Below are 23,526 nucleotides of genomic sequence, written 5' to 3'. Positions count from 1 at the left end.
TTTAGACTTCTGTTTCTGGTCTATTTTAGATCTACAAATAAACCTATTTGAAACGTCTACTTTAGGTCTATAAATCAACCTAAGGGTCTATAAATCAACCTAATTTAGGCGTCTATTTTAGGTCTATATATCAACCTATTTTAGATCTAAAAATCAACCTATTTTAGACGTCTATTTCTGGTCTATTTTAGATCTACAAATAAACCTATTTGAAACGTCTACTTTAGGTCTATAAATCAACCTGTCTATAAATCAACCTAATTTAGGCGTCTATTTTAGGTCTATATATCAACCTATTTTAGATCTAAAAATCAACCTATTTTAGACGTCTATTTCTGGTCTATTTTAGATCTATAAATAAACCTATTTTAAACGTCTACTTTAGGTCTATAAATCAACCTAAGGGTCTATAAATCAACCTAATTTAGGCGTCTATTTTAGGTCTATATATCAACCTATTTTAGATCTAAAAATCAACCTATTTTAGACGTCTATTTCTGCTCTATAAATCGGCTATTTTAGGTCTATATAACCTATTTTAGATCTAAAAATCAACCTATTTTAGACGTCTATTTCTGGTCTATAAATCAACCTATTTTAGATCTATAAATAAACCTATTTTAAACGTCTACTTTAGGTCTATAAATCAACCTAAGGGTCTATAAATCAACCTAATTTAGGCGTCTATTTTAGGTCTATATATCAACCTATTTTAGATCTAAAAATCAACCTATTTTAGACGTCTATTTCTGGTCTATTTTAGATCTACAAATAAACCTATTTGAAACGTCTACTTCAGGTCTATAAAACAACCTAAGGGTCTATAAATCAACCTAATTTAAAAGTCTATTTTAGGTCTATACATCCACCTATTTTAGATCTAAAAATCAACCTATTTTAGACTTCTATTTCTGGTCTATTTTAGATCTACAAATAAACCTATTTGAAACGTCTACTTTAGGTCTATAAATCAACCTAAGGGTCTATAAATCAACCTAATTTAGGCGTCTATTTTAGGTCTATATATCAACCTATTTTAGATCTAAAAATCAACCTATTTTAGACGTCTATTTCTGGTCTATTTTAGATCTACAAATAAACCTATTTGAAACGTCTACTTAAGGTCTATAAATCAACCTGTCTATAAATCAACCTAATTTAGGCGTCTATTTTAGGTCTATATATCAACCTATTTTAGATCTAAAAATCAACCTATTTTAGACGTCTATTTCTGGTCTATTTTAGATCTATAAATAAACCTATTTTAAACGTCTACTTTAGGTCTATAAATCAACCTAAGGGTCTATAAATAGACCTAATTTAGGCGTCTATTTTAGGTCTATATATCAACCTATTTTAGATCTAAAAATCAACCTATTTTAGACGTCTATTTCTGGTCTATAAATCAACCTATTTTAGATCTATTTTAAACGTCTACTTTAGGTCTATAAATCAACCTAAGGGTCTATAAATCAACCTAATTTAGGCGTCCATTTTAGGTCTATATATCAACCTATTTTAGATCTAAAAATCAACCTATTTTAGACGTCTATTTCTGGTCTATAAATCAACCTATTTTAGATCTATAAATAAACCTATTTTAAACGTCTACGTTAGGTCTATAAATCAACCTAAGGGTCTATAAATCAACCTAATCTAGGCGTCTATTTTAGGTCTATATATCAACCTATTTTAGATATAAAAATCAACCTATTTCAGACGTCTATTTCTGGTCTATTTGAGATCTATAATTAAACCTATTTTAAACGTCTACTTTAGGTCTATAAATCAACCTAAGGGTCTATAAATCAACCTAATTTAGGCGTCTATTTTAGGTCTATATATCAACCTATTTTAGATCTAAAAATCAACCTATTTTAGACGTCTATTTCTGGTCTATAAATCAACCTATTTTAGATCTATTTAAAACGTCTACTTTAGGTCTATAAATCAACCTAAGGGTCTATAAATCAACCTAATTTAGGCGTCTATTTTAGGTCTATATATCAACCTATTTTAGATCTAAAAATCAACCTATTTTAGACGTCTATTTCTGGTCTATAAATCAACCTAATTTAGATCTATAAATAAACCTATTTTAAACGTCTACGTTAGGTCTATAAATCAACCTAAGGGTCTATAAATCAACCTAATCTAGGCGTCTATTTTAGGTCTATATATCAACCTATTTTAGATCAAAAAATCAACCTATTATAGACGTCTATTTCTGGTCTATAAATCAACCTATTTTAGATCTATAAATAAACCTATTTTAAACGTCTACGTTAGGTCTATAAATCAACCTAAGGGTCTATAAATCAACCTAATCTAGGCGTCTATTTTAGGTCTATATATCAACCTATTTTAGATCTAAAAAATCAACCTATTTTAGACGTCTATTTCTGGTCTATAAATCAACCTATTTTAGATCTATAAATAAACCTATTTTAAACGTCTACTTTAGGTCTATAAATCAACCTAAGGGTCTATAAATCAACCTAATTTACGTATCTATTTTAGGTCTATATATCAACCTATTTTAGATCTAAAAATCAACCTATTTTAGACGTCTATTTCTGGTCTATTTTAAATCTATAAATAAACCTATTTTAAACGTCTAGTAAATTGAGCCAAGATCAAGATTTTGCAAATTAATAAGGGATGGGAAACTTTGTTGAATGACCCTACCTCGACAGTTTAGTTTTGACTATTTTAGGTTTATAAATCAACTTATTTTAGGTCAATAAATCAACCTATTTTAGATCTATGAATAAACCTATTTTAAACGTCTACTTTAGGTCTATAAATCAACCTAAGGGTCTATAAATCAACCTAATTTAGGCGTCCATTTTAGGTCTATATATCAACCTATTTTAGATCTAAAAATCAACCTATTTTAAACGTCTACTTTAGGTCTATAAATCAACCTAAGGGTCTATAAATCAACCTAATTTAGGCGTCTATTTTAAGTCTATATATCAACCTATTTTAGATCAAAAAATCAACCTATTTTAGACGTCTATTTCTGGTCTATAAATCAACCTATTTTAGATCTATAAATAAACCTATTTTAAACGTCTACGTTAGGTCTATAAATCAACCTAATCTAGGCGTCTATTTTAGGTCTATATATCATCCTATTTTAGATCTAAAAAATCAACCTATTTTAGACGTCTATTTCTGGTCTATAAATCAACCTATTTTAGATCTATAAATAAACCTATTTTAAACGTCTACTTTAGGTCTATAAATCAACCTAAGAGTCTATAAATCAACCTAATTTAGGTGTCTATTTTAGGTCTATATATCAACCTATTTTAGATCTAAAAATCAACCTATTTTAGACGTCTATTTCTGGTCTATAAATCGTCTATTTTAGGTCTATATATCAACCTATTTTAGATCTAAAAATCAACCTATTTTAGACGTCTATTTCTGGTCTATTTTAGATCTATAATTTAACCTATTTTAAACGTCTACTTTAGGTCTATAAATCAACCTAAGGGTCTATAAATCAACCTAATTTAGGCGTCTATTTTAGGTCTATATATCAACCTATTTTAGATCGAAAAATCAACCTATTTTAGACGTCTATTTCTGGTCTATAAATCGTCTATTTTAGGTCTATATATCAACCTATTTGAGATCTATAATTAAACCTATTTTAAACGTCTACTTTAGGTCTATAATTCAACCTAAGGGTCTATAAATCAACCTAATTTAGGCGTCTATTTTAGGTCTATATATCAACCTATTTTAGATCTAAAAATCAACCTATTTTAGACGTCTATTTCTGGTCTATAAATCGTCTATTTTAGGTCTATATATCAACCTATTTTAGATCTAAAAATCAACCTATTTTAGACGTCTATTTCTGGTCTATTTGAGATCTATAATTAAACCTATTTTAAACGTCTACTTTAGGTCTATAAATCAACCTAAGGGTCTATAAATCAACCTAATTTAGGCGTCTATTTTAGGTCTATATATCAACCTATTTTAGATCTAAAAATCAACCTATTTTAGACGTCTATTTCTGGTCTATAAATCAACCTATTTTAGATCTATTTTAAACGTCTACTTTAGGTCTATAAATCAACCTAAGGGTCTATAAATCAACCTAATTTAGGCGTCTATTTTAGGTCTATATATCAACCTATTTTAGATCTAAAAATCAACCTATTTTAGACGTCTATTTCTGGTCTATTTGAGATCTATAATTAAACCTATTTTAAACGTCTACTTTAGGTCTATAAATCAACCTAAGGGTCTATAAATCAACCTTATTTAGGCGTCTATTTTAGGTCTGTATATCAACCTATTTTAGATCTAAAAATCAACCTATTTTAGACGTCTATTTCTGGTCTATAAATCAACCTATTTTAGATCTATTTTAAACGTCTACTTTAGGTCTATAAATCAACCTAAGGGTCTATAAATCAACCTAATTTAGGCGTCTATTTTAGGTCTATATATCATCCTATTTTAGATCTAAAAAATCAACCTATTTTAGACGTCTATTTCTGGTCTATAAATCAACCTATTTTAGATCTATAAATAAACCTATTTTAAACGTCTACTTTAGGTCTATAAATCAACCTAAGAGTCTATAAATCAACCTAATTTAGGTGTCTATTTTAGGTCTATATATCAACCTATTTTAGATCTAAAAATCAACCTATTTTAGACGTCTATTTCTGGTCTATAAATCGTCTATTTTAGGTCTATATATCAACCTATTTTAGATCTAAAAATCAACCTATTTTAGACGTCTATTTCTGGTCTATTTTAGATCTATAATTAAACCTATTTTAAACGTCTACTTTAGGTCTATAAATCAACCTAAGGGTCTATAAATCAACCTAATTTAGGCGTCTATTTTAGGTCTATATATCGACCTATTTTAGATCTAAAAATCAACCTATTTTAGACGTCTATTTCTGGTCTATAAATCAACCTATTTTAGATCTATTTTAAACGTCTACTTTAGGTCTATAAATCAACCTAAGGGTCTATAAATCAACCTAATTTAGGCGTCTATTTTAGGTCTATATATCAACCTATTTTAGATCTAAAAATCAACCTATTTTAGACGTCTATTTCTGGTCTATTTGAGATCTATAATTAAACCTATTTTAAACGTCTACTTTAGGTCTATAAATCAACCTAAGGGTCTATAAATCAACCTTATTTAGGCGTCTATTTTAGGTCTATATATCAACCTATTTTAGATCTAAAAATCAACCTATTTTAGACGTCTATTTCTGGTCTATAAATCAACCTATTTTAGATCTATTTTAAACGTCTACTTTAGGTCTATAAATCAACCTAAGGGTCTATAAATCAACCTAATTTAGGCGTCTATTTTAGGTCTATATATCAACCTATTTTAGATCTAAAAATCAACCTATTTTAGACGTCTATTTCTGGTCGATAAATCAACCTATTTTAGATCTATAAATAAACCTATTTTAAACGTCTACGTTAGGTCTATAAATCAACCTAAGGGTCTATAAATCAACCTAATCTAGGCGTCTATTTTAGGTCTATATATCAACCTATTTTAGATCTAAAAATCAACCTATTTTAGACGTCTATTTCTGGTCTATTTGAGATCTATAATTAAACCTATTTTAAACGTCTACTTTAGGTCTATAAATCAACCTAAGGGTCTATAAACCAACCTAATTTAGGCGTCTATTTTAGGTCTATATATCAACCTATTTTAGATCTAAAAATCAACCTATTTTAGACGTCTATTTCTGGTCTATTTGAGATCTATAATTAAACCTATTTTAAACGTCTACTTTAGGTCTATAAATCAACCTAAGGGTCTATAAATCAACCTAATTTAGGCGTCTATTTTAGGTCTATATATCAACCTATTTTAGATCTGAAAATCAACCTATTTTAGACGTCTATTTCTGGTCTATTTTAGATCTATAAATAAACCTATTTTAAACGTCTACTTTAGGTCTATAAATCAACCTAAGGGTCTATAAATCAACCTAATTTAGGCGTCTATTTTAGGTCTATATATCAACCTATTTTAGATCTAAAAATCAACCTATTTTAGACGTCTATTTCTGGTCTATAAATCAACCTATTTTAGATCTATTTTAAACGTCTACTTTAGGTCTATAAATCAACCTAAGGGTCTATAAATCAACCTAATTTAGGCGTCTATTTTAGGTCTATATATCAACCTATTTTAGATCTAAAAATCAACCTATTTTAGACGTCTATTTCTGGTCTATAAATCAACCTATTTTAGATCTATTTTAAACGTCTACTTTAGGTCTATAAATCAACCTAAGGGTCTATAAATCAACCTAATTTAGGCGTCTATTTTAGGTCTACATATCAACCTATTTTAGATCTAAAAATCAACCTATTTTAGACGTCTATTTCTGGTCTATTTGTGATCTATAATTAAACCTATTTTAAATGTCTACTTTAGGTCTATAAATCAACCTAAGGGTCTATAAATCAACCTAATTTAGGAGTCTATTTTAGGTCTATATATCAACCTATTTTAGATCTAAAAATCACCTATTTTAGACGTCTATTTCTGGTCTATAAATCAACCTATTTTAGATCTATAAATAAACCTATTTTAAATGTCTACGTTAGGTCTATAAATTAACCTAAGGGTCTATAAATCAACCTAATCTAGGCGTCTATTTTAGGTCTATATATCAACCTATTTTAGATCTAAAAAATCAACCTATTTTAGACGTCTATTTCTGGTCTATAAATCAACCTATTTCAGATCTATAAATAAACCTATTTTAAACGTCTACTTTAGGTCTATAAATCAACCTAAGGGTCTATAAATCAACCTAATTTAGGTGTCTATTTTAGGTCTATATATCAACCTATTTTAGATCTAAAATTCCATCTATTCTAGACGTCTATTTCTGGTTTAAAAATTAACCTATTTTAGACGTCTATTTTTGGTTTAAAAATTAACCTATTTTAGACGTCTATTTTTGGTTTAAAAATCAACCTTTTTTAGACGTCTATTTTTGGTTTAAAAATCAACCTATTTTAGACGTCTATTTTCGGTTTAAAAATCAACCTATTTTAGACGTCTATTTTTTGGTTTAAAAATCAACCTATTTTAGACGTCTATTTTTTGTTTAAAAATCAACCTTTTTTAGACGTCTATTTCTGGTCTATAAATCAACCTATTTTAGATCTATTTTAAACGTCTACTGTAGGTCTATAAATCAACCTAAGGGTCTATAAATCAACCTAATTTAGGCGTCTATTTTAGGTCTATATATCAACCTATTTTAGATCTAAAAATCAACCTATTTTAGACGTCTATTTCTGCTCTATAAATCGTCTATTTTAGGTCTATATATCAACCTATTTTAGATCTAAAAATAAACCTATTTTAGACGTCTATTTCTGGTCTATTTGAGATCTATAATTAAACCTATTTTAAACGTCTACTTTAGGTCTATAAATCAACCTAAGGGTCTATAAATCAACCTAATTTAGGCGTCTATTTTAGGTCTTTATATCAACGTATTTTAGATCTAAAAATCAACCTATTTTAGACGTCTATTTCTGGTCTATTTTAGATCTATAAATAAACCTATTTTAAACGTCTATTTTAGGTCTATATATCAACCTATTTTAGATCTAAAAATCAACCTATTTTAAACGTCTACTTTAGGTCTATAAATCAACCTAAGGGTCTATAAATCAACCTAATTTAGGCGTCTTTTTTAGGTCTATATATCAACCTATTTTAGATCTAAAAATCAACCTATTTTAGACGTCTATTTCTGGTCTATAAATCGTCTATTTTAGGTCTATATATCAACCTATTTTAGATCTAAAAATCAACCTATTTTAAACGTCTACTTTAGGTCTATAAATCAACCTAAGGGTCTATAAACCAATCTAATTTAGGCGTCTATTTTAGGTCTATATATCAACCTATTTTAGATCTAAAAATCAACCTATTTTGGACGTCTATTTCTGGTCTATAAATCAACCTATTTTAGATCTATTTTAAACGTTTACTTTAGGTCTATAAATCAACCTAAGGGTCTATAAATCAACCTAATTTAGGCGTCTATTTTAGGTCTATATATCAACCTATTTTAGATCTAAAAATCAACCTATTTTAGACGTCTATTTCTGGTCTATTTTAGATCTATAAATAAACCTATTTTAAACGTCTACTTTAGGTCTATAAATCAACCTAAGGGTCTATAAATAAACCTAATTTAGGCGTCTATTTTAGGTCTATATATCAACCTATTTTAGATCTAAAAATCAACCTATTTTAGACGTCTATTTCTGGTCTATAAATCGTCTATTTTAGGTCTATATATCAACCTATTTTAGATCTAAAAATCAACCTATTTTAGACGTCTATTTCTGGTCTATTTGAGATCTATAATTAAACCTATTTTAAACGTCTACTTTAGGTCTATAAATAGACCGAAGGGTCTATAAATCAACCTAATTTAGGCGTCTATTTTAGGTCTATATATCAACCTATTTTAGATCTAAAAATCAACCTATTTTAGACGACTATTTCTGGTCTATAAATCAACCTATTTTAGATCTATTTTAAACGTCTACTTTAGGTCTATAAATCAACCTAAGGGTCTATAAATCAACCTAATTTAGGCGTCTATTTTAGGTCTATATATCGACCTATTTTAGATCTAAAAATCAACCTATTTTAGACGTCTATTTCTGGTCTATTTTAGATCTATAAATAAACCTATTTTAAACGTCTACTTTAGGTCTATAAATCATCCTAAGGGTCTATAAATCAACCTAATTTAGGCGTCTATTTTAGGTCTATATATCAACCTATTTTAGATCTAAAAATCAACCTATTTTAGACGTCTATTTCTGGTCTATAAATCAACCTATTTTAGATCTATAAATAAACCTATTTTAAACGTCTACATTAGGTCTATAAATCAACCTAAGGGTCTATAAATCAACCTAATCTAGGAGTCTATTTTAGGTCTATATATCAACCTATTTTAGATCTAAAAATCAACCTATTTTAGACGTCTATTTCTGGTCTATAAATCGTCTATTTTAGGTCTATATATCAACCTATTTTAGATCTAAAAATCAACCTATTTTAGACGTCTATTTCTGGTCTATTTGAGATCTATAATTAAACCTATTTTAAACGTCTACTTAAGGTCTATAAATCAACCTAAGGGTCTATAAATCAACCTAATTTAGGCGTCTATTTTAGGTCTATATATCAACCTATTTTAGATCTAAAAATCAACCTATTTTAGACGTCTATTTTTGGTTTAAAAATCAACCTATTTTAGATCTATTTTAAACGTCTACTTTAGGTCTATAAATCAACCTAAGGGTCTATAAATCAACCTAATTTAGGCGTCTATTTTAGGTCTATATATCAACCTATTTTAGATCTATAAATCAACCTATTTTAGACGTCTATTTCTGGTCTATTTGAGATCTATAATTAAACCTATTTTAAACGTCTACTTTAGGTCTATAAATCAACCTAAGGGTCTATAAATCAACCTTATTTAGGCGTCTATTTTAGGTCTGTATATCAACCTATTTTAGATCTAAAAATCAGCCTATTTTAGACGTCTATTTCTGGTCTATAAATCAACCTATTTTAGATCTATTTTAAACGTCTACTTTAGGTCTATAAATCAACCTAAGGGTCTATAAATCAACCTAATTTAGGCGTCTATTTTAGGTCTATATATCATCCTATTTTAGATCTAAAAAATCAACCTATTTTAGACGTCTATTTCTGGTCTATAAATCAACCTATTTTAGATCTATAAATAAACCTATTTTAAACGTCTACTTTAGGTCTATAAATCAACCTAAGAGTCTATAAATCAACCTAATTTAGGTGTCTATTTTAGGTCTATATATCAACCTATTTTAGATCTAAAAATCAACCTATTTTAGACGTCTATTTCTGGTCTATAAATCGTCTATTTTAGGTCTATATATCAACCTATTTTAGATCTAAAAATCAACCTATTTTAGACGTCTATTTCTGGTCTATTTTAGATCTATAATTAAACCTATTTTAAACGTCTACTTTAGGTCTATAAATCAACCTAAGGGTCTATAAATCAACCTAATTTAGGCGTCTATTTTAGGTCTATATATCGACCTATTTTAGATCTAAAAATCAACCTATTTTAGACGTCTATTTCTGGTCTATAAATCAACCTATTTTAGATCTATTTTAAACGTCTACTTTAGGTCTATAAATCAACCTAAGGGTCTATAAATCAACCTAATTTAGGCGTCTATTTTAGGTCTATATATCAACCTATTTTAGATCTAAAAATCAACCTATTTTAGACGTCTATTTCTGGTCTATTTGAGATCTATAATTAAACCTATTTTAAACGTCTACTTTAGGTCTATAAATCAACCTAAGGGTCTATAAATCAACCTAATTTAGGCGTCTATTTTAAGTCTATATATCAACCTATTTTAGATCAAAAAATCTACCTATTTTAGACGTCTATTTCTGGTCTATAAATCAACCTATTTTAGATCTATAAATAAACCTATTTTAAACGTCTACGTTAGGTCTATAAATCAACCTATTTTAGGTCTATAAATCAACCTATTTTAGATCTATAAATAAACCTATTTTAAACGTCTACTTTAGGTCTATAAATCAACCTAAGGGTCTATAAATCAACCTAATTTAGGCGTCTATTTTAGGTCTATATATCAACCTATTTTAGATCTAAAAATCAACCTATTTTAGACGTCTATTTCTGGTCTATAAATCAACCTATTTTAGATCTATTTTAAACGTCTACTTTAGGTCTATAAATCAACCTAAGGGTCTATAAATCAACCTAATTTAGGCGTCTATTTTAGGTCTATATATCAACCTATTTTAGATCTAAAAATCAACCTATTTTAGACGTCTATTTCTGGTCGATAAATCAACCTATTTTAGATCTATAAATAAACCTATTTTAAACGTCTACGTTAGGTCTATAAATCAACCTAAGGGTCTATAAATCAACCTAATCTAGGCGTCTATTTTAGGTCTATATATCAACCTATTTTAGATCTAAAAATCAACCTATTTTAGACGTTTATTTCTGGTCTATTTGAGATCTATAATTAAACCTATTTTAAACGTCTACTTTAGGTCTATAAATCAACCTAAGGGTCTATAAATCAACCTAATTTAGGCGTCTATTTTAGGTCTATATATCAACCTATTTTAGATCTAAAAATCAACCTATTTTAGACGTCTATTTCTGGTCTATAAATCAACCTATTTTAGATCTATTTTAAACGTCTACTTTAGGTCTATAAATCAACCTAAGGGTCTATAAATCAACCTAATTTAGGCGTCTATTTTAGGTCTATATATCAACCTATTTTAGATCTAAAAATCAACCTATTTTAGACGTCTATTTCTGGTCTATTTTAGATCTATAAATAAACCTATTTTAAACGTCTACTTTAGGTCTATAAATCAACCTAAGGGTCTATAAATCAACCTAATTTAGGCGTCTATTTTAGGTCTATATATCAACCTATTTTAGATCTAAAAATCAACCTATTTTAGACGTCTATTTCTGGTCTATAAATCAACCTATTTTAGATCTATAAATGAACCTATTTTAAACGTCTACGTTAGGTCTATAAATCAACCTAAGGGTCTATAAATCAACCTAATCTAGGCGTCTATTTTAGGTCTATATATCAACCTATTTTAGATCTAAAAAATCAACCTATTTTAGATCTATAAATAAACCTATTTTAAACGTCTACTTTAGGTCTATAAATCAACCTAAGGGTCTATAAATCAACCTAATTTAGGCGTCTATTTTAGGTCTATATATCAACCTATTTTAGATCTAAAAATCAACCTATTTTAGACGTCTATTTCTGGTCTATTTTAGATCTACAAATAAACCTATTTGAAACGTCTACTTTAGGTCTATAAAACAACCTAAGGGTCTATAAATCAACCTAATTTAGAAGTCTATTTTAGGTCTATATATCCACCTATTTTAGATCTAAAAATCAACCTATTTTAGACTTCTGTTTCTGGTCTATTTTAGATCTACAAATAAACCTATTTGAAACGTCTACTTTAGGTCTATAAATCAACCCAAGGGTCTATAAATCAACCTAATTTAGGCGTCTATTTTAGGTCTATATATCAACCTATTTTAGATCTAAAAATCAACCTATTTTAGACGTCTATTTCTGGTCTATTTTAGATCTACAAATAAACCTATTTGAAACGTCTACTTTAGGTCTATAAATCAACCTGTCTATAAATCAACCTAATTTAGGCGTCTATTTTAGGTCTATATATCAACCTATTTTAGATCTAAAAATCAACCTATTTTAGACGTCTATTTCTGGTCTATTTTAGATCTATAAATAAACCTATTTTAAACGTCTACTTTAGGTCTATAAATCAACCTAAGGGTCTATAAATCAACCTAATTTAGGCGTCTATTTTAGGTCTATATATCAACCTATTTTAGATCTAAAAATCAACCTATTTTAGACGTCTATTTCTGCTCTATAAATCGGCTATTTTAGGTCTATATAACCTATTTTAGATCTAAAAATCAACCTATTTTAGACGTCTATTTCTGGTCTATAAATCAACCTATTTTAGATCTATAAATAAACCTATTTTAAACGTCTACTTTAGGTCTATAAATCAACCTAAGGGTCTATAAATCAACCTAATTTAGGCGTCTATTTTAGGTCTATATATCAACCTATTTTAGATCTAAAAATCAACCTATTTTAGACGTCTATTTCTGGTCTATTTTAGATCTACAAATAAACCTATTTGAAACGTCTACTTCAGGTCTATAAAACAACCTAAGGGTCTATAAATCAACCTAATTTAGAAGTCTATTTTAGGTCTATACATCCACCTATTTTAGATCTAAAAATCAACCTATTTTAGACTTCTATTTCTGGTCTATTTTAGATCTAAAAATAAACCTATTTGAAACGTCTACTTTAGGTCTATAAATCAACCTAAGGGTCTATAAATCAACCTAATTTAGGCGTCTATTTTAGGTCTATATATCAACCTATTTTAGATCTAAAAATCAACCTATTTTAGACGTCTATTTCTGGTCTATTTTAGATCTACAAATAAACCTATTTGAAACGTCTACTTTAGGTCTATAAATCAACCTGTCTATAAATCAACCTAATTTAGGCGTCTATTTTAGGTCTATATATCAACCTATTTTAGATCTAAAATTCAACCTATTTTAGACGTCTATTTCTGGTCTATTTTAGATCTATAAATAAACCTATTTTAAACGTCTACTTTAGGTCTATAAATCAACCTAAGGGTCTATAAATCAACCTAATTTAGGCGTCTATTTTAGGTCTATATATCAACCTATTTTAGATCTAAAAATCAACCTATTTTAGACGTCTATCTCTGGTCTATAAATCAACCTATTTTAGCTCTATTTTAAACGTCTACTTTAGGTCTATTTTAGGTCTATATATCAACCTATTTTAGACGTTTATTTCTGGTCTATAAATCAACCTATTTTAGATCTATAAATAAACCTATTTTAAACGTCTACATTAGGTCTATAAATCAACCTAAGGGTCTATAAATCAACCTAATCTAGGCGTCTATTTTAGGTCTATATATCAACCTATTTTAGATCTAAAAAAATCAACCTATTTTAGACGTCTATTTCTGGTCTATAAATCAACCTATTTTAGATCTATAAATAAACCTATTTTAAACGTCTACTTTAGGTCTATAAATCAACCTAAGGGTCTATAAATCAACCTAATTTAGGCGTCTATTTTAGGTCTATATATCAACCTATTTTAGATCTAAAAATCAACCTATTTTAGACGTCTATTTCTGGTCTATAAATCAACCTATTTTAGATCTATTTTAAACGTCTACTTTAGGTCTATAAATCAACCTAAGGGTCTATAAATCAACCTAATTTAGGCGTCTATTTTAGGTCTATATATCAACCTATTTTAGATCTAAAAATCAACCTATTTTAGACGTCTATTTCTGGTCTATAAATCAACCTATTTTAGATCTATTTTAAACGTCTACTTTAGGTCTATAAATCAACCTAAGGGTCTATAAATCAACCTAATTTAGGCGTCTATTTTAGGTCTATATATCAACCTATTTTAGATCTAAAAATCAACCTATTTTAGACGTCTATTTCTGGTCTATTTTAGATCTATAAATAAACCTATTTTAAACGTCTACTTTAGGTCTATAAATCAACCTAAGGGTCTATAAATCAACCTAATTTAGGCGTCTATTTTAGGTCTATATATCAACCTATTTTAGATCTAAAAATCAACCTATTTTAGACGTCTATTTCTGGTCTATAAATCAACCTATTTTAGATCTATAAATAAACCTATTTTAAACGTCTACATTAGGTCTATAAATCAACCTAAGGGTCTATAAATCAACCTAATTTAGGCGTCTATTTTAGGTCTATATATCAACCTATTTTAGATCTAAAAATCAACCTATTTTAGACGTCTATTTCTGGTCTATAAATCAAGCTATTTCAGATCTATAAATAAACCTATTTTAAACGTCTACTTTAGGTCTATAAATCAACCTAAGGGTCTATAAATCAACCTAATTTAGGTGTCTATTTTAGGTCTATATATCAACCTATTTTAGATCTAAAAATCAACCCATTTTAGACGTCTATTTCTGGTTTAAAAATTAACCTATTTTAGACGTCTATTTTTGGTTTAAAAATCAACCTATTTTAGACGTCTATTTTTGGTCTAAAAATCAACCTATTTTAGATGTCTATTTCTGGTTTAAAAATCAACCTATTTTAGACGTCTATTTTTGGTTTAAAAATCAACCTATTTTAGACATCTATTTTTGGTTTAAAAATCAACCTATTTTAGACGTCTATTTTTTGTTTAAAAATCAACCTTTTTTAGACGTCTATTTTTGGTTTAAAATTCAACCTATTTAATACATCTATGTTTGGTTTAAAAATCAACCTTGTTTAGTCAATTTTGGGTTTAAAAATCAACCTTTTTTAAACGTCTATTTTTGGTCTGAAAATCAACTTGATTTTATCTTTATCAGTGGTACAGGAATAACCAATTCACATGTACAAATCAATATGCTTATTAACCCCAAACAACTTCTGTGCATTATTTATACAACTTACGGCTTGTTCAGACTTCAAAAATCCAAAGTATGATCATATTTAATGTTTTTAATTTAGACGTCTAGTAAATTGAGCCAAGATCAAGATTTTGCGAATTAATAAGGGTTGGGAAACTTTGTTGAATGACCCTACCTCGACAGTTTAGTTTTGACTATTTTAGGTCTATAAATCAACCTATTTTAGGTCTATAAATCAACCTATTTTAGATCTATAAATGAACCTATTTTAAACGTCTACTTTAGGTCTATAAATCAACCTAAGGGTCTATAAATCAACCTAATTTAGGCGTCTATTTTAGGTCTATATATCAACCTATTTTAGATCTAAAAATCAACCTATTTTAGACGTCTATTTCTGGTCTATAAATCAACCTATTTTAGATCTATAAATGAACCTATTTTAAACGTCTACGTTAGGTCTATAAATCAACCTAAGGGTCTATAAATCAACCTAATCTAGGCGTCTATTTTAGGTCTATATATCAACCTATTTTAGATCTAAAAAATCAACCTATTTTAGACGTCTATTTCTGGTCTATAAATCAACCTATTTTAGATCTATAAATAAACAAACCTATTTTAAACGTCTACATTAGGTCTATAAATCAACCTAAGGGTCTATAAATCAACCTAATTTAGGCGTCTATTTTAGGTCTATATATCAACCTATTTTAGATCTAAAAATCAACCTATTTTAGACGTCTATTTCTGGTCTATAAATCAACCTATTTTAGATCTATTTTAAACGTCTACTTTAGGTCTATAAATCAACCTAAGGGTCTATAAATCAACCTAATTTAGGCGTCTATTTTAGGTCTATATATCAACCTATTTTAGATCTAAAAATCAACCTATTTTAGACGTCTATTTCTGGTCTATAAATCAACCTATTTTAGATCTATAAATAAACCTATTTTAAACATCTACGTTAGGTTTATAAATCAACCTAAGGGTCTATAAATCAACCTAATCTAGGCGTCTATTTTAGGTCTATATATCAACCTATTTTAGATATAAAAATCAACCTATTTTAGACGTCTATTTCTGGTCTATTTGAGATCTATAATTAAACCTATTTTAAACGTCTACTTTAGGTCTATAAATCAACCTAAGGGTCTATAAATCAACCTAATTTAGGCGTCTATTTTAGGTCTATATATCAACCTATTTTAGATCTAAAAAATCAACCTATTTTAGACGTCTATTTCTGGTCTATAAATCAACCTATTTTAGATCTATAAATAAACCTATTTTAAACGTCTACTTTAAGTCTATAAATCAACCTAAGGGTCTATAAATCAACCTAATTTAGGTGTCTATTTTAGGTCTATATATCAACCTATTTTAGATCTAAAAATCAACCTATTTTAGACGTCTATTTCTGGTCTATTTTAAATCTATAAATAAACCTATTTTAAACGTCTAGTAAATTGAACCAAGATCAAGATTTTGCAAATTAATAAGGGTTGGGAAACTTTGTTGAATGACCCTACCTCGACAGTTTAGTTTTGACTATTTTAGGTTTATAAATCAACTTATTTTAGGTCTATAAATCAACCTATTATAGATCTATGAATAAACCTATTTTAAACGTCTACTTTAGGTCTATAAATCAACCTAAGGGTCTATAAATCAACCTAATTTAGGCGTCCATTTTAGGTCTATATATCAACCTATTTTAGATCTAAAAATCAACCTATTTTAAACGTCTACTTTAGGTCTATAAATCAACCTAAGGGTCTATAAATCAACCTAATTTAGGCGTCTATTTTAAGTCTATATATCAACCTATTTTAGATCAAAAAATCAACCTATTTTAAACGTCTACTTTAGGTCTATAAATCAACCTAAGGGTCTATAAATCAACCTAATTTAGGCGTCTATTTTAAGTCTATATATCAACCTATTTTAGATCAAAAAATCTACCTATTTTAGACGTCTATTTCTGGTCTATAAATCAACCTATTTTAGATCTATAAATAAACCTATTTTAAACGTCTACGTTAGGTCTATAAATCAACCTATTTTAGGTCTATAAATCAACCTATTTTAGATCTATAAATAAACCTATTTTAAACGTCTACTTTAGGTCTATAAATCAACCTAAGGGTCTATAAATCAACCTAATTTAGGCGTCTATTTTAGGTCTATATATCAACTTATTTTAGATCTAAAAATCAACCTATTTTAGACGTCTATTTCTGGTCTATAAATCAACCTATTTTAGATCTATTTTAAACGTCTACTTTAGGTCTATAAATCAACCTAAGGGTCTATAAATCAACCTAATTTAGGCGTCTATTTTAGGTCTATATATCAACCTATTTTAGATCTAAAAATCAACCTATTTTAGACGTCTATTTCTGGTCTATTTGAGATCTATAATTAAACCTATTTTACACGTCTACTTTAGGTCTATAAATCAACCTAAGGGTCTATAAATCAACCTTTTTTAGGCGTCTATTTTAGGTCTATATATCAACCTATTTTAGATCTAAAAATCAACCTATTTTAGACGTCTATTTCTGGTCTATAAATCAACCTATTTTACATCTATTTTAAACGTCTACTTTAGGTCTATAAATCAACCTAAGGGTGTATAAATCAACCTAATTTAGGCGTCTATTTTAGGTCTATATATCAACCTATTTTAGATCTAAAAATCATCCTATTTTAGACGTCTATTTCTGGTCTATAAATCAACCTATTTTAGATCTATAAATAAACCTATTTTAAACGTCTACGTTAGGTCTATAAATCAACCTAAGGGTCTATAAATCAACCTAATATAGGCGTCTATTTTAGGTCTATATATCAAGCTATTTTAAATCTAAAAAATCAACCTATTTTAGACGTCTATTTCTGGTCTATAAATCAACCTATTTTAGATCTATAAATAAACCTATTTTAAACGTCTATTATAGGTCTATAAATCAACCTAAGGGTCTATAAATCAACCTAATTTAGGCGTCTATTTTAGGTCTATATATCAACCTATTTTATATCTAAAAATCAACCTATTTTAGACGTCTATTTCTGGTCTATAAATCAACCTATTTTAGGTCTATATATCAACCTATTTTAGATCTAAAAATCAACCTATTTCAGACGTCTATTTCTGGTCTATTTTAGATCTATAATTAAACCTATTTTAAACGTCTACTTTAGGTCTATAAATCAACCTAAGGGTCTATAAATCAACCTAATTTAGGCGTCTATTTTAGGTCTATATATCAACCTATTTTAGATCTAAAAATCAACCTATTTTAGACGTCTATTTCTGGTCTATAAATCAACCTATTTTAGATCTATTTTAAACGTCTACGTTAGGTCTATAAATCAACCTAAGGGTCTATAAATCAACCTAATCTAGGCGTCTATTTTAGGTCTATATATCAACCTATTTTAGATCTAAAAAATCAACCTATTTTAGACGTCTATTTCTGGTCTATAAATCAACCTATTTTAGATCTATAAATAAACCTATTTTGAACGTCTACTTTAGGTCTATAAATCAACCTAAGGGTCTATAAATCAACCTAATTTAGGTGTCTATTTTAGGTCTATATATCAACCTATTTTAGATCTAAAAATCAATCTATTCTAGACGTCTATTTCTGGTTTAAAAATTAACCTATTTTAGACGTCTATTTTTGGTTTAAAAATCAACCTATTTTAGACGTCTATTTTTGGTTTAAAAATCAACCTTTTTTAGACGTCTATTTTTGGTCTAAAAATCAACCTATTTTAGGTTAAAAATAAACCTTTTTTAGACGTCTATTTTTGTTTTAAAAATCAACCTATTTTAGACGTCTATTTTTGGTTTAAAAATCAACCTATTTTAGACGTCTATTTCTTGTCTATAAATCAACCTATTTTAGATCTATTTTAAACGTCTACTTTAGGTCTATAAATCAACCTAAGGGTCTATAAATCAACCTAACTTAGGTGTCTATTTTAGGTCTATATATCAACCTATTTTAGATCTAAAAATCAACCTATTTTAGACGTCTATTTCTGGTCTATAAATCAACCTATTTTAGATCTATTTTAAACGTCTACTTTAGGTCTATAAATCAACCTAAGGGTCTATAAATCAACCTAATTTAGGCGTCTATTTTAGGTCTATATATCAACCTATTTTAGATCTAAAAATCAACCTATTTTAGACGTCTATTTCTGGTCTATAAATCAACCTATTTTAGATCTATAAATAAACCTATTTTAAACCTCTACGTTAGGTCTATAAATCAACCTAAGGGTCTATAAATCAACCTAATCTAGGCGTCTATTTTAGGTCTATATATCAACCTATTTTAGATCTAAAAAATCAACCTATTTTAGACGTCTATTTCTGGTCTATAAATCGTCTATTTTAGGTCTATATATCAACCTATTTTAGATCTAAAAATAAACCTATTTTAGACGTCTATTTCTGGTCTATTTGAGATTTATAATTAAACCTATTTTAAACGTCTACTTTAGGTCTATAAATCAACCTAAGGGTCTATAAATCAACCTAATTTAGGCGTCTATTTTAGGTCTATATATCAACCTATTTTAGATCTAAAAATCAACCTATTTTAGACGTCTATTTCTGGTCTATAAATCAACCTATTTTAGGTCTATATATCAACCTATTTTAGATCTAAAAATCAACCTATTTCAGACGTCTATTTCTGGTCTATTTTAGATCTATAATTAAACCTATTTTAAACGTCTACTTTAGGTCTATAAATCAACCTAAGGGTCTATAAATCAACCTAATTTAGGCGTCTATTTTAGGTCTATATATCAACCTATTTTAGATCTAAAAATCAACCTATTTTAGACGTCTATTTCTGGTCTATTAATCAACCTATTTTAGATCTATAAATAAACCTATTTTAAACGTCTACGTTAGGTCTATAAATCAACCCAAGGGTCTATAAATCAACCTAATCTAGGGGTCTATTTTAGGTCTATATATCAACCTATTTTAGATCTAAAAAAATCAACCTATTTTAGACGTATATTTCTGGTCTATAAATCAACCTATTTTAGATCTATAAATAAACCTATTTTAAACGTCTACTTTAGGTCTATAAATCAACCTAAGGGTCTATAAATCAACCTAATTTAGGTGTCCATTTTAGGTCTATATATCAACCTATTTTAGATCTAAAAATCAACCTATTTTAGACGTCTATTTCTGGTTTAAAAATCAACCTATTTTAGACGTCTAGATTTGGTTTAAAAATCAACCTATTTTAGACGTCTATTTTTGGTTAAAAAAAAATCAACCTATTTTAGACGTCTATTTTTGGTTTAAAAATCAACCTTTTTCAGACGTCTATTTTTGGTTTAAAAATCAACCTTTTTCAGACGTCTATTTTTGGTCTATAAATCAACCTATTTTAGATCTATTTTAAACGTCTACTTTAGGTCTATAAATCAACCTAATTTAGGCGTCTATTTTAGGTCTATATATCAACCTATTTTAGATCTAAAAATCAACCTATTTTAGACGTCTATTTCTGGTTTATAAATCGTCTATTTTAGGTCTATATATCAACCTATTTTAGATCTAAAAATAAACCTATTTTAAACGTCTACTTTAGGTCTATAAATCAACCTAAGGGTCTATAATTCAACCTAATTTAGGCGTCTATTTTAGGTCTATATATCAACCTATTTTAGATCTAAAAATCAACCTATTTTAGACGTCTATTTCTGGTCTATAAATCGTCTATTTTAGGTCTATATATCAACCTATTTTAGATCTAAAAATAAACCTATTTTAAACGTCTACTTTAGGTCTATAAATCAACCTAAGGGTCTATAAATCAACCTAATTTAGGCGTCTATTTTAGGTCTATATATCAACCTATTTTAGATCTAAAAATCAACCTATTTTAGACGTCTATTTCTGGTCTATAAATCGTCTATTTTAGGTCTATATATCAACCTATTTTAGATCTAAAAATCAACCTATTTTAGACGTCTATTTCTGGTCTATTTGAGATCTATAATTAAACCTATTTTAAACGTCTACTTTAGGTCTATAAATCAACCTAAGGGTCTATAAATCAACCTAATTTAGGCGTCTATTTTAGGTCTATATATCAACCTATTTTAGATCTAAAAATCAACCTATTTTAGACGTCTATTTCTGGTCTATAAATCAACCTATTTTAGATCTATAAATAAACCTATTTTAAACGTCTACTTTAGGTCTATAAATCAACCTAAGGGTCTATAAATCAACCTAATTTAGGCGTCTATTTTAGGTCTATATATCAACCTATTTTAGATCTAAAAATCAACCTATTTTAGACGTCTATTTCTGGTCTATAAATCAACCTATTTTAGATCTATTTTAAACGTCTACTTTAGGTCCATAAATCAACCTAAGGGTCTATAAATCAACCTAATTTAGGCGTCTATTTTACGTCTATATATCAACCTATTTTAGATCTAAAAATCAACCTATTTTAGACGTCTATTTCTGGTCTATTTTAGATATATAATTAAACCTATTTTAAACGTCTACTTTAGGTCTATAAATCAACCTAAGGGTCTATAAATCAACCTAATTTAGGCGTCTATTTTAGGTCTATATATCAACCTATTTTACATCTAAAAATCAACCTATTTTAGACGTCTATTTCTGGTCTATTAATCAACCTATTTTAGATCTATAAATAAACCTATTTTAAACGTCTACGTTAGGTCTATAAATCAACCTAAGGGTCTATAAATCAACCTAATATAGGCGTCTATTTTAGGTCTATATATCAACCTATTTTAAATCTATAAAATCAACCTATTTTAGATCTATAAATAAACCTATTTTAAACGTCTACTTTAGGTCTATAAATCAACCTAAGGGTCTATAAATCAACCTAATTTAGGTGTCCATTTTAGGTCTATATATCAACCTATTTTAGATCTAAAAATCAACCTATTTTAGACGTCTATTTCTGGTCTATTTTAGATCTATAATTAAACCTATTTTAAACGTCTACTTTAGGTCTATTAATCAACCTAAGGGTCTATGAATCAACCTAATTTAGGCGTCTATTTTAGGTCTATATATCAACCTATTTTAGATCTAAAAATCAACCTATTTTAGACGTCTATTTCTGGTCTATAAATCAACCTATTTTAGATCTATTTTAAACGTCTACTTTAGGTCTATAAATCAACCTAAGGGTCTATAAATCAACCTAATTTAGGCGTCTATTTTAGGTCTATATATCAACCTATTTTAGATCTGAAAATCAACCTATTTTAGACGTCTATTTCTGGTCTATTTTAGATCTATAAATAAACCTATTTTAAACGTCTACTTTAGGTCTATAAATCAACCTAAGGGTCTATAAATCAACCTAATTTAGGCGTCTATTTTAGGTCTATATATCAACCTATTTTAGACGTCTATTTCTGGTCTATAAATCAACCTATTTTAGATCTATTTTAAACGTCTACTTTAGGTCTATAAATCAACCTAAGGGTCTATAAATCAACCTAATTTAGGCGTCTATTTCTGGTCTATAAATCAACCTATTTTAGATCTATTTTAAACGTCTACTTTAGGTCTATAAATCAACCTAAGGGTCTATAAATCAACCTAATTTAGGCGTCTATTTTAGGTCTATATATCAACCTATTTTAGATCTGAAAATCAACCTATTTTAGACGTCTATTTCTGGTCTATAAATCAACCTATTTTAGATCTATTTTAAACGTCTACTTTAGGTCTATAAATCAACCTAATTTAGGCGTCTATTTTAGGTCTATATATCAACCTATTTTAGATCTAAAAATCAACCTATATTAGACGTCTATTTCTGGTCTATAAATCGTCTATTTTAGGTCTATATATCAACCTATTTTAGATCTAAAAATCAACCTATTTTAAACGTCTACTTTAGGCCTATAAATCAACCTAAGGGTCTATAAATCAACCTAATTTAGGCATGTATTTTAGGTCTATATATCAACCTATTTTAGATCTAAAAATCAACCTATTTTAGACGTCTATTTCTGGTCTATAGATCGTCTATTTTAGGTCTATATATCAACCTATTTTAGATTTAAAAATCAACCTATTTTAGACGTCTATTTCTGGTCTATTTGAGATCTATAATTAAAGCTATTTTAAACGTCTACTTTAGGTCTATAAATCAACCTAACTTAGGCGTCTATTTTAGGTCTATATATCAACCTATTTTAGATCTAAAAATCAACCTATTTTAGACGTCTATTTCTGGTCTATAAATCAACCTATTTTAGATCTATTTTAAACGTCTACTTTAGGTCTATAC

Source organism: Syngnathus typhle, unplaced genomic scaffold (assembly GCF_033458585.1).
Source record: "Syngnathus typhle isolate RoL2023-S1 ecotype Sweden unplaced genomic scaffold, RoL_Styp_1.0 HiC_scaffold_88, whole genome shotgun sequence".
In the NCBI taxonomy this organism is placed as follows: Eukaryota; Metazoa; Chordata; class Actinopteri; order Syngnathiformes; family Syngnathidae; genus Syngnathus; species Syngnathus typhle.
The sequence above is the reverse complement of the archived record's forward strand: the minus strand, read 5'-3'. Positions refer to the sequence as shown.